We start from the raw sequence: 14,310 nt of genomic DNA on the forward strand, positions 1-14,310 counted from the left end.
TAAATATGACATCCGGCCCAAAACATAGTATTACTTTCCAAAACACAATAGTATCAAATAGTTTTCAATCAAATACGCGACATAATAGTCGCACGGGACAGACTAAGTCACAATACCCAACGGTGCATGACCCCATACTCGTCATCTAGCGTGTGTGTCACCTCAAAGTAGTGAAATGATGTGAAATCCGAGGTTTCATACCCTCAGAACAGCATTTACAATTATTACTTACCTCAAACCGGTCCAAACTCTAACCCGCGATGCCTTTGCCTCTCGAATTGGCCTCCAAATGCTCCAAATCTTACCAAAATCAGTATATTATCATCAATATATGCTAAAGGAACAAAGCCCAAGAGGAAATAATCAAACTAACTCAAAAATCCCGAAATTGTCCAAACCCGACCCCCGGGCCTACATCTCGGAATTCGATAAAAATCACATCACAAGAATCCTCATCCTCCCACGAGTCTATACATACCAAGAACATCAAAATCGGACCTCAAATCCCCAATTTAAACTCTCCAATTTCAAGCCATAATCCCTCAATTTTAACCCTTAAATCCCACAAATTTCATGTCTAATCAGTAAGAAATTGCCATAGAAACGAATATTGTGTTCAAAAACCTTACCTCCAAGTGTTACCCTTCGAATCCCTCTTCAAATCCTCTCAAAAAGCTCCAAGTCTGACCACTAATGGTGAAATAAGGCTGAAAATTGCGAAGGAAGGCTTTTATAGTTTCTGAGGGATTCCGCACCTACGGTCCCATAAGCGCACCTACGCTACCGCTTCTGCGGAAATTCTCCGCTTCTGCGATTTTCACTTAATAGGACTAACTTCCGCACCTGCTCCCCAGGCCCGCAGGTGCGGTTAACCATCCACTCTTGTGACTAAGTCCGCTCCTGCGGCCATCTCCACGCACCTGCAATCATCGCACTTGCGGTCCCCAATTCGCAGGTGCGGAAATAACAGAAGCAATAAAATTCTGTAACACAACTCAAAGTCAAAATTTTCAAACAACCACCCAAATCCATCCCGAGGCCCCAGGGACCTCAACCAAACATGCCAACAAGTCATATATCAACACACGAACCTAGTCAAACCTTCGGAACACTCAAAACAAATCAAAACACCAAATCAAACTCGGATTCAAGCTTAAGAATATCTAAATTTCCAAATTCCACAAACAACGCCGAAACCTATCAAACTTCATCCGAATGACCCGAAATTTTGCACACAATTTATAAATGACACTACAAGCCTGCTCCAACTTCCAGAATTTCATTCCGACCCCGATATCAAGATTTCCACTACCGACCGAAAACTCCAAATTTCAAATTTCGCCAATTCAAGACTAAATCTACCACGGACCTCCAAATAACATTCCGGATGCGCTCCCATGTCCAAAATCACCTAACGGAGCTAACCAAATCATAAAAAATCCAAATCCGAGATCGAATACTAAAAAGTCAAAACTTGGCCAAACCTTTCAAATTTAAAACTTCAAGCTGAGAATTGTTCTTCCAAATCTGTTCCGATTATCCTAAAAACCAAAAACCGACGATCTACATAAGTCATAATACATCATACGGGGCTAGTCATGCCCGAAAACTGGAGAGCGAAGTACAAATGCTCAAAATGACCGGTCAGGTTGTTACATCCTCCCCCACTTAAATATACAATCGTCCTCGAATGTGCCTAGAGTTGTTTCGAAAACCATCAAATCGCTGTATAACCTTACCATGCACATACCCGGGGGTGATCCCACATCACCCTATCCCATATAGGTCTGATAACGCAACATGACTGAAATTTCGCAATCTAACTAAGCCCATGAACCTTAGAACAAAATTTCCATTTCCGATCTTATCTATAATATCCGAATCTCTCATCTATACGCTGCATAAGTCCAAACAAGTTGTAACAAACCATATCTATAACCCTAGATATAATTACATGATATACCACATGACTCAATCACTCGTAGCAATAACTTTAAATCACGGCAGCTGCACACAGCAACATAATACCGATAATAAACCCCTTATCAAATAAAGTCTGTGAGCATGTGATTTTTGCCCTGTAGGAATTACACCCATAAAATACAAGGAAAATAATTTTTCTATTTTTTACAATTTTATAGGATTTTGTGGAAATTTGTGCTAATTGTTTGCATTTCTGTGCATGTTTATTTTTGTTTAAAAATCATGAAAAGCCAAAAATACCATGCATTGTATTTAGGTGTCATTTTTCATATTTTTGGGATTAATTAGTTCATTATTTGTTTTATTAAAAATGAAAATCATAAAAATGAATTACTTTTGCATTTTTAGCCTGTTAATTTTAAATTAGTAATTTTCTCTTTTAATTTAGGAGTAATTAATTCTTGTAAATATTATAGTAGGTAATTAGTTTAATTTTATAACTTAAATTAATTTTGGAGATTAATTTAGGTTTTATTCAATTAAAAGAAAAAGAAGAAAAAGAAAAGCAAAGGAAAAAAAAAGAAAGAATTGGAAAGGGGTGTCATTTGGTTTAGGGATTGGGCCAAGTTTAGAATTGGCCCAAAAATTCTCACCTAGCCCACCCTCATGCCCGGTCCAAGCCTTCAGTCCGTGAGACCCCCGAAACGACGTAGTATGGGGGCTATACTACGTCGTTTTGAGTTCAATTGTTTTAAGTTAATCCTGACCCCTCAATGTTCTTCCATCCTACGGCCGTGAGAGCTTTCCCCTTTTCGTTTAAAATTGTATGAATATTCTCAGATTAACCTAGGATCCCTGTTCTTCATCTCACTCACACCCTATCTATCACCACCGTCCGCCGCCCACCGAAAATCACCAGCGGTGGCGGTTGATCTCCAAACCCCCTCAAATTTTGACCATATAACCACCGTTGCACCTCCATTCCAAATCCACCCTTGTTTCCTCTCCCAAACCACTCATTTCCTCCAAATCAGAGATCGAAGTTAGCACTGAAATCCCCTTCGTCCCTCTCCTTCTGATTTCTGCCCAATCTAGATTCTTCTTGGTGTTAAACATGTTTGAATCAACCAGCTTCGAGTGAAAAAGCCAATTGGCTGAGGGTTCATTTGTGCATGGTGGCCGAGTTTGGTCATCAAATCTCCGATGGGCCATTAGTTGTGTTTCTTCTTCGTTCTTGACCCGTTTTGAGGACTGTGACAAAGAGCACAAGCCATTGAGGAAACTTCAGCCAGTGCTCGTGTTACAACTCACACCATGGGTTGAAGTTTTCTCGCTGGATGCCATCTCTAAGCCATCGATCTAGTCGGTATGCCTCTGTTTTTCTTCATCTCAGTTAGAGTTAGAAAAGCATGAATTTTCAATTGATTAATTTGGTAGGAATAGGTTAAGAAGTACAGTTAGTCTCATTGGTTAGTATTTGTTAAGTTTCTCTTTTCCTTTTGGTTCTGCTTCTTTAGAAAGGTTCAGAACCTAGTTAGTCTGGATTACTTATGAAATTGTTTCTCCAAGATTTGGGATTGGTCCTGCTAGTGTAGGAGGCCCAAAAGAGACTGTTGTAACTTGCCAATGCAGAGGCCTAAGGGCATTTGGGGCAGTGTATGGTCTGTATAAAGTAATTACCAGACCTTTGAGGGGTAGTTTAGGGAAATTGGATAGAAAGAATCTTGGTTAACTAACTAGGAAGGTTCCAGGAGGGTGAGAATTGTGCAGTTTAGTAAACATGTTTAAAATTCAGGGTTGGAAATTAACAAAATGGAATTGAATAGGGGAGGGTAGTGAATGAATAAAAGTTCAGTATGCTACCCTAAAACTCCTCTATAAAAGTCCCATTTCCTGAATTTTGAGAGAGAGGACAATACAAAAAAAATTAGAAACGACTGGGAGATATACTCTAAAACACTCAAGTTTTCTGCATTCTTTTGGTTGGAAATTGTTTTAAATTGCCCTTTGATTTTCATTGTTGGAAGAGTTTAAAAGCTTCAAAGGATATCTACTTTATCTGGAGGTAAATGGTTTGAAAGAGCTGAATTTGCTGGGTTAATGTGCTAATTTACTGCTGTAGCTAAAATCCTCACCTTATTTTGTTTGCTTTGACTTCCAGGTATTCCTTGGCTCTTACATGACATATGAAGTGCAAACCTGAAACGTGTAACCAAGTTGGAAGATTTGAGAATGAACTTCAATTTTGCTGAATATTAATTTATGTTCTTTAGAGTTTTTCCATGTCTATGTGTTAATTTCAGTCCGTCCATGTCTATTCCCTTTAATCATGTTGATGTTCTTGTATTTCATCTTCAAAGTATGGTTTAAGCTTTTAACTTGTTATGTTGTTTTCGTGATTAAGTCGGAGGTCTGTGTATTTGGACATTTAGAGGTTCTAAATGTTTTGTAGTGTAGGCTGTTGTTATTTTGACTAAGGAAAGTTTAAATGTTGCATTTTAAACATATTTAATCTTAAGCTATGCTTTTAATCTGAATAAAATTGTGCAAAGTGACTTGGGCTGTCATGGAGTAACGCTGCTGTTGGGTTTCGAATGAGACTTAATATAGACCCAAATCGAGCAGCCCAGTCTCAAGCTAGGTCCTTCAGCTTTGGTGTAGTTGTTTCGTTTCCCCTGTGCAATTTTGTTTAATGTATTACCTAATCTCAAGATACTCATGTGATCATTTTGTTTCAAGTTATGGCAGCAAGTATCACAATTGGGCCTTGTAATATGCCCAGTCATGCTCGAATGACTTTGCTGATTCCGTTTAGTCTTGGGCTCCATCTTGATCCCAATTCCCCTTCAATGTCATTTATTGTTATTGCGAGTCTGGAACTCGATCCCCCCAAATGTTAAGTTAAGATGGTATTTTGCATAGGCTTCTTATAGTAATGTTAGGTAAAATTTATTTTAGATAAGAATTCAAACCCCTTTAGATCTCTTTAATTAAGCATAACTCTTTAATTAGATTGAGGTGTGCCATATCAAACAAAGCATATAATTTATGTCCTTCATAAGACTAAATCAAGAAATCACTTGAAGAAAGAGATTTGAGGTGTGCCATAATAAAATTAAATCATCTATGGCCCTCATGAATGTTATAATTTAGATATTAAAAATGAACTTCGTAGTTTGCTTTAGGCGCGTTAATTATATAATTATCATAGCTATTATTAAAATCTGGGTGTGCATTTCATGTGACCCGGTTCTAATTTCCAACAAGGTTAAATAGAACGTGTCGTGAATCACGGGTGCATTTCATGTAGCGTGGCTTGCGATATATTTAGAATAACTTTGAATTAATTCTTCAAACAAATAAAAACTGTTTTAAAATTAAAAATGCACACAGGTTTAAAAGTGTTTTTAAAATCAAATAAATAGGCCAATAATAATAGTTGAGCGACCGTGCTAGAACCACGGAACCCGGGAATGCCTAACAACTTCTCCCGGGTTAACAGAATTCCTTACCCTGATTGTTGTGTTCGCGGACTGTAAAACAGAGTCAACCTTCCTCGATTCAGAATTTTAAACCGGTGACTTGGGACACCATAAATTATCCCAAGTGGCGACTCTAAATTGTAAATAAATAATCCCGTTTCGATTGCCACTTAAATTGGAAAAACTCCCTTATACCCCTCCGGAGGTGGTAAAAAGGAGGTGTGACAAATTTTCATTCCAACACTTTCTTTTACTGCCAACGATGAAAGAAACACGCAAAATGTCATAACCATTCCTCCGATCCACCATTCCCTCTCCTTTGGTAAGGACCATAGTAAATTTCTAAGCTGAATCCAGATATTACCCTTCCAACATGCTGAAATCAAATCCAATAGTATTCATTCTAGATCTCAATGACCTCATCTCATCCAACACGACTACTCTAGTGACATGACACATTGATACAATCTAGATCCATAACCTGTGCGACCCGCGCACCAATAAGCAACAGTCCAAATGTACTCAATTCATGAAAAAAATGACTCAAATGAGAGGGTTGTACCGCAAGCTCACCAATAACACCACTACACAATATTGAGAACCCATCACACATCGTAAAACTAGAACACATGAATCTAACCCGAAGAATCATACCTCTACATAACTTCACTCCAATGTGCGACCCTATCCAAACACTGGTCCACATGAAACACCTCAGGTCACTATGCTCAAAATCAATAACCACACGCAATTTGATGTCTAGCACCAAGAGCAAATCATCATAACCATGACGAAGCAAATGACATAACACTACACAAACCCGAAAGGACACAACCAATACGCCATCCATCGAGAAATACCCAATACTCTTCCCGCTCGAATCCCACTATGAGACCCTAATAGAACTGCACCATATGTATCTACAACCAATAAAGCATAACGCCTCACAACACGGAAAGGTAACTCATAGATTACTCCATAACAATAATAAACTCAATAACAATCGAATCAACACATCCCTCAACAATACCAACTCGGAATCAACAAAGCCGACTCGATGCAGAACGCACATCTATATTGGCCTACCAATGAATCCTTTATGGAGGAGTTCCTAAAGCTGACCGAAATAAATAACCCTATTCGGCGGCATGCTCGGCAGTAGGAAACACTTCCAGAAAATCCCACCACTAGAATTGAATCAATGGTAGGAGTCTCTGCCCTGACATCCCACACGAAGGCCAAATAAGAAGGACAACCCTTCCCGACCATCCGCTGGGTCTTCAAAAATGAAATTACCCTACTGGGAACATAATCCGTTGAACCTCGCCACTCAATCCATGGCATCCCTGTTATAGCCAATGTCGTCGTATTAGCTTAACAGTCCAGAATAGCACGACATGGAGACAACCAATCCATACCCAATATCACTTCAAAATCGACCATACTAAGCAACAAAGGATCCACTTGGGTCTCCAAATCCATATAGCACACGAATAACCATATCTGATCCCAATTGCACCATCCAAATATATAACACACCTCTAATACCCAATCGTTCCATGCGGGATACTCCTAAAATCTTTCTGTGCCACCAAGCAAACTCGAATATCAACAGTCGATCAAACAAGAGAGTGCCACAATACTAATTATGTATTATTAACTTAACCACATTGCCCTTTCTCAAATGTATACCCTCTCCAAGCCACACCAATTAGTAATATCATTTACCCAGTCACCTAAACTGTCCATGCTACCTAAGAATTGATGATCTTCCTTTCAGAACTGAATCGTGACCTTACACATGCTATTCTCAATCCTACACAACGTACCTCATATACCATGTCATCTCATACCATGATAAATATGAGAACTTCATAGTCCATTCCGAGCCACAAGAAACTACGTACTCAACTAGCCAAGAACTTTCCATTTGATCTCATCTAGAAAAAAATCACTATATCTCACAGGCTCCTCACACCAGTAGAAAATACATCTCTAAATGTGGTAGAAAACCATCAAGAACTCTCCGAATCCCATTTGCATGAAACCAAACTGTCAGGACTGAATCCTTTTATCTTATCCAAGCTACACAGGTCAGCAAAAACCCAAGAGCATTGCCACGAGACATCTGTAGAAACTCATTACCTCATAAACACCCAAAGATCTAATCATACCCATTACCATGCCGATCCAACCTACTACTACGCTGTCCTATCTGTTCGAGTTCCTTCTGAATTACCTTTAAGTTGATACTTCTCATTGTTATAACACCACAATCCTCAGCCCATACTTATCACATGAGACCCAAGTATAAAACCACACCGTCTAAGGCTCATAAGCCGCTGAATACTTTTTCAAATATCCCCAAAAGCACTATGTTCCAAAATACTTAATCTGAAGAGACTTCCTGCGAATATAAAGCCATTACCTTCACTTTCCTGATACTGATATGTAGAATCCATAATGATGTAGAAATGCCACAAGTCTTGACACCCTCCAATGTAAACCTCAACTTCTAGCCAGATACACATCCTAAAGATCTCCAAGTACTACATATAAATCTTGAACCCTTCAAACCCATTCTTGGGAGTCATCCACTCTGCTCAAACCTCAATTAGACTGATCAAACGGACTGAACGACCTGTGCTCCATCAACACTCCAACACCCTGGAAAGTAACCCCACCTTAGTGCGACCAAATAATTTCCTGCTCCATGCACATTACATCCTTCACCAATAACAACTTAAGTCATTCCATGATTATTTTACACCCATAAAGCATAACACAACCCATATAAAAAATCTCCTTTACTCGAGTCATCCTCGATCTCAACCCCTGTAAGCCACAACTGATTCACTGAAATTGATACGACACTTAGCCTCGCAATCAAATTTTCAATAGCAGACTCCCTCACTTGGCTCAAAGCTGCAGATCAGAACACACCATAACTCACGATACCCATACTTTATTACCGCCATACTGCCACAGTGAGATTAAACTAAATCCTTCATAAGCTCGTGTAACACAAACCATCTAGTACTTCAAATCATCTGTAACTCTCGCATTCACCCTCGTAATAGTCAAGCCCACTCTCATACGCAATCCAAACTCAATCTGCAACACATATAATTCACTGGTAAAGGAGGTCTCCCAACAAACAACATAAGGATCACACAAACTTCAAAACACCTCGTAGGAGATAACCCACCGGTTTCACCTCAAACTAACATCTCCTTATACCCTTCCACCGTCATAAACATCACGCAATCACTTAATCTTCCTGAATCTGAATTCATATCATAACATGAAATCTACTTCACTCCCCAACTAGACAACATGAAAGGATCCTTCAACACACCCACAACTTAGGCTATATATTAAATCACGATGGAAATTAAGCACCAAATAGTCCTTTCTACCCTCAAGCGAACCCTTCTCGTCACATTCAAATCATATGAAACACATCTCGTAGTCTCATCATACTCATCACGTAGCTATCCAGTCATCACTTCCACTAATAGAGACACTACCGAACATATGTATCCAAAAGCACGTGCTCACACAGCCAACACCTCAGTGCTCAAGCTACAGGAAAAGCCCAGCCTCAAATCCTCCAAATTGGCCCCAACATCAACACACAAAAATCACATCTCAACCCTCGATCAGGGAATCACAAACCATCGATGCACAACTGATACCGAGTGCTCATGCACGTATATGAACGCGTGGAAGGAATTTCAAGAGTTATATTTAGGGATGAATAAATGACGCATGATAAGAATTCAAACATGTGGAATTTCCTAAAGGTTCTTCAGCCTCCCGAGGATAAGTATAAACGTCTCCGTACCGATCCACAAGACTCTACTAAACCTGCTCATGACTCATGAGACCTATATAACCTAAGCTCTGATACCAACTTGTCATGACCCTAAAACTGACGTTGTGATGGCACCTATCGTGAAACTAGGCCAGTCAACACAATTCCCAAATCAAACCATTATTTTATAAAAGTCATTTTAAGCCATTAATTAATAAGAAATCTCATAATATAAATCTAAATAACCAGTGCAGAATAAATACACAAGCCCGACATCGGGGTGTCACAAGTCACGAGCATCTACTAAGGTCTGAATACAACGAAGAGTCTGAAAGTATACTAAAATGGACTAAGGAAGATAAGAGGGAGAAGAGCAGGGTTACGAACGTCAGGCAGCTACCTTGCTAACTCCAATGAACCTGCCACTAAGTAAATAACACCCGCTACTGGGTTCAGAAATACCTGAATCTGCACACATGGTGTAGGGAGTAATGTGAGTATGCCAACTCAGTAACTAATAAGAGTAAATAAAGACTGAGAAATAAGAAACACATAATTCACGTCATAACACCACAGTGAGTACAGTGTGTTTCCAAAATAGTATATAAATTAAATCATTTCGTTAAAAATCCGGTTTTCGGTAGAAATCATTTGAAGATGTGTAAAAATCCATTTAAAACATCTTTCAACAGTTTTCATACAAGTGATGAAACAGTGAGTAGAAATGATGAAAACATAGTTGGCCCCTCAGGAAAAAACTCACTCGTATATAGCCCCTCGTGCAAAATGAATCATAAACTACCCATTGGGCAAAATATTAACAGAACCAGCCCCTCGGGCTACCTCAGAATCACTCGTATTCAGCCCCTCAAGCAACAACATAAATCAAAATAGCCCCTTGGGCAATATCACATCACTCACACTGGGTACCCACGCTCACTAGGGGTATTTAGACTCCGGAGGGGCTCCTACAGCCCAAGTGCTATAACAAGCCATCTCGTGGCATAATCAATCAGGCCCTCAACGTCAGATAACAATCCACCTCGTGGCATAAATCAATCAGGCCTACGGCCTCACAAAATCATGAATCAATAACAACATGCTGCGGCGTGCAGCCCGATCCCATAATATCCTCATAACATAGGCCCTCAGCCTCACTCAGTCAAAAACCTCTCAAGCTACTCGGGCTACAGTAAAATAGGATGCTGAGTACATAACATGACTGGGTACAGTGATTAAATCAAAATAGTGAGGAATTTTAGTAAAGAAAACCCCTAAGATTCCAAATAGTTGGCACGAGGCCCAAATATGGCATCCATCCCAAAACATAATAATACTTTCCAAAATACAATAGTATCAAATAGTTTTCAATCAAATATGCGACATAATAGTCGCACGGGACAGACTAAGTCACAATCCCCAACGGTGCATGACCACATACTCGTCATCTAGCGTGTGTGTCACCTCAAAATTGTGAAATGATGTGAAATCCGGGGTTTCATACCCTCAGAACAGCATTTACAATTATTACTTACCTCAAACCGGTCCAAACTCTAACCCGCGATGCCTTTGCCTCTCGAATTGGCCTCCAAATGCTCCAAATCTTACCAAAATCAGTATATTATCATCAATATATGCTAAAGGAACAAAGCCCAAGAGGAAATAATCAAATTAACTCAAAAATCCCAAAATTGGCCAAATCCGACCCCCGGGCCCACATCTTGGAATTTGATAAAAAATAACATCACAAGAATCCTCATCCTCCCACGAGTCTATACATACCAAGAACATCAAAATCGGACCTCAAATGGCCCGTCAAATCCCCAATTTGAACTCACTAATTTCAAGCCCTAATCCCTCAATTTTAACCCTTAAATCCTACAAATTTCATGTCTAATCAGTAAGAAATTACCATAGAATTGAGTATTTAGTTCAAAAACCTTACCTCCAAGTGTTACTCTTCGAATCCCTCTTCAAATCCTCTCAAAAAGCTCCAAGTCCGACCACCAATGGTGAAATAAGGCTGAAAATCGCGAAGGAAGGCTTTTATAGTTTCTACTCCAGGGATTCCACACCTGCGGTCCCATAAGTGCAACTGCGCTATCACTTCTACGGAAATTTTCCGCTTCTGTGGTTTTTACTTAAGAGGACTAACTTCCGCACTTGCGCCCCAGGCCTCGTACCTACGGGCTCACAGGTGCGGTTAATCATCCGCTCCTGCGGCCATCTCCATGCACCTGCGATCATCGCACTTGCGGTCCCCAATCTGCAGGTGCGGAAACAACAAAAGCAGTAAAATTCTGCAATACAACTCAAAGTCCAATTTTTCCGACAACCGCCCAAATCCATCCCGAGGCCCTCGGTACATCAACCAAATATGCCAATAAGTCATATATCAACACACAGACCTAGTCGACCCTTCGGAACACTCAAAACAACATCAAAATACCAGATCAACCTCGGATTCAAGCTTAAAATATCTAAATTTCTAAATTCCACAAACAATGCCGAAACCTATCAAACTTCGTCTGAAGGACCTAAAATTTTGCACACACTTCACCAAATGACACTACGAACCTACTCCAGCTTTCAGAATTTCATTCCGACTCCGATATCAAGATTTCTACTACCGATCGGAAACTCCAAATTTTCAATTTCGCCAATTCAAGCCTAAATCTACTACGGACCTCCAAATAATATTCCGGACGTGCTCCAAGTCCAAAATACCTAACGGAGCTAACCAAATCATAAAAAATCCAAATCCAAGATCGAATACTAAAAAGTCAAAACTTGGTCAAACCTTTCAGATTTAAAGCTTCAAGATGAGAATTGTTCTTCCAAATCTGTTCCGATTATCCTGAAAACTAAAACCGACAATCTACATAAGTCATAATACATCATACGGGGCTAGTCATGCTTGAAAATTGGCGAGCGAAGTGCAAATGCTCAAAACGATCAGTAGAGTCGTTACACCAATCTTTTCACCAAGTTCGGTACCTGATAATAAAAGAATTTTTTGCTTAAGTGTTGTGCAACAATATCCCTTCTGTGTTTAGTTGATTAAAGCTTCCCATACATTTTTTCATCCGATAGCTCTTGATTCCAGACATAAACTCTTCCGAAATCTACCCTTTACTTTGAGGGTTCCCTAAGATAGGGCCCTTATATTTACGATGCTCTTGAAGAAGACGTCTCCTGTTCATTTCGGCACAAGCATTTTTTGTTAAATTTCAAATGATAAAATTAACTCATCATTTGGGTTAGAAATAAGATAAAAATAAAGGACTTTGTTTTTTTCCCTTCTATTTTAAAAGTACATAGGCATTCGTTTGCTTAAGTAAATAAAGCTTCCAATACATGTGGTTAACTTGTACAACTTATTATTATGGGGCTGATAATGCAGTCCCTGGTCTTGATGAAACATTGATCCCGGTTCTCGTAGTCCTGATTTTCATGGCATTGTTGCTGCCATATCATATATTATTCCCCCAGTGTTCGAATGCGGAGCATACAAATTCGACCACTGGAAATATTTATACCCAGATTGCTGCTTCACCGATGGAAACAATTTGTGAATGGTTAAATAATCCTTTTTAATAATGGAAGAGGACGTCTCATGTTCATTCTGGCACAAGCATTTAAAGTTTTTGTTAACATTCAAAACGATAAAATAAAATCTGCATTTGGACAAGAAATACGATAAAAATAAAAGGACTTTGCTTTATTCCTATATTTTAAAGGTACATAGGAATTCATTTTCTTAAGTAAATAAAGCTTCCAATACATGTGGATAACTTGTACATCTTATTTCTACGAGGCTGATCTTGCAGTCCCTAGTCCTAATGAACTATTGATCCCAGTTCTCGCAGTCCTAATTTTTGTGAATTTTTGCTGCCGTATCATATATTATCCCCCCAGTGTTCGAATGCGAAGCATGCGAATTCGAGCATTGGAAGTCTTGTATCGAGATTGCTGCTTCATCGGTGGAAACAACTAGTGAATGGTTAAATAATCCTTTTTAATAATGGAAGACAAGGATTGCCATCGAGTCAAAGATTATTTAACCATCCACATTGCTTTTTACTATCGATGTGAAAGTTCTAGTACCTTGATATTTAAAGGTTTTTCCTTTGCCGATGACGCTCCCTTCGTAGTATATTTTCCGTTGCTGCCTCATTTAAAACCTTACTAGAAAAACTAGATTGGGACAAAAACTAGACGAAGGGAAAAAGAGTGCAACACATTCTTTTAGTACTTGTGGGATACGCAACAATAATATTTTGAGGTGAGTTACATTCCAATTGCTGGGTAGTTTGACTTCATCTTGATTTTCCAACTCATATGACCCCTTACCGGTGATAGACCTCCCTATGTTGGTCCTAGCTTTCCGATGTTGACTTGCCGATTTCTCTAGGTCACATTTCTTAAAACCACGTCTCCTACTTTAAAATAGCGGAGATTGGCCCTACGATTATAATATCTTTTCATCCTTTGCTTTTAAACCACCATCCTCACGTATGCCAAGTCCCAGTGTTTATAGAGAAAGTCTAGCTACACCAGCAACACTTCATTGTTTTCCTCTTCATTTGCTCGAGAAAATCTTAAAGTCGACTCCCCTACTTCTACTGGTATTAGAGCCTCCGTGTGTACACGAGTGAGAAGTGTGTTTCTCCTATGCTCGACTTTACTATTGTCTGATATGCCCATAGCACTCCCGGTAGCTCATCAGGCCAATTGCCCTTAACACCTTCTAACTTCTTCTTAAGGTTCAGAATAATTACCTTGTGGGTTGATTCTTCCTGTCCGTTAACATCTAGATGGTATGGAGAAGATGTTATTCTCTTGATTTTTAACCCTTCCAAAAACTTTGTGACCATTGAACCTATGAACTGCGGCCCGCTGTCACAAGAGATTTCCTTCGGTATTCCAATTCAGTATATTATATGGTCCCATATGAAGTCAACCATTTCGCACTAACCAATATTTTGTTAAGGACCTGCTTCAACCCATATAGTGAAGTAATAAGTTAAAACTAAACGAAATCGTACCTTTTCGGGGCCTGGTGTAGGAGGACTAACTAAGTCCATC

Source organism: Nicotiana tabacum, chromosome 20 (genome assembly GCF_000715075.1).
Source record: "Nicotiana tabacum cultivar K326 chromosome 20, ASM71507v2, whole genome shotgun sequence".
NCBI classification, from domain to species: Eukaryota; Viridiplantae; Streptophyta; class Magnoliopsida; order Solanales; family Solanaceae; genus Nicotiana; species Nicotiana tabacum.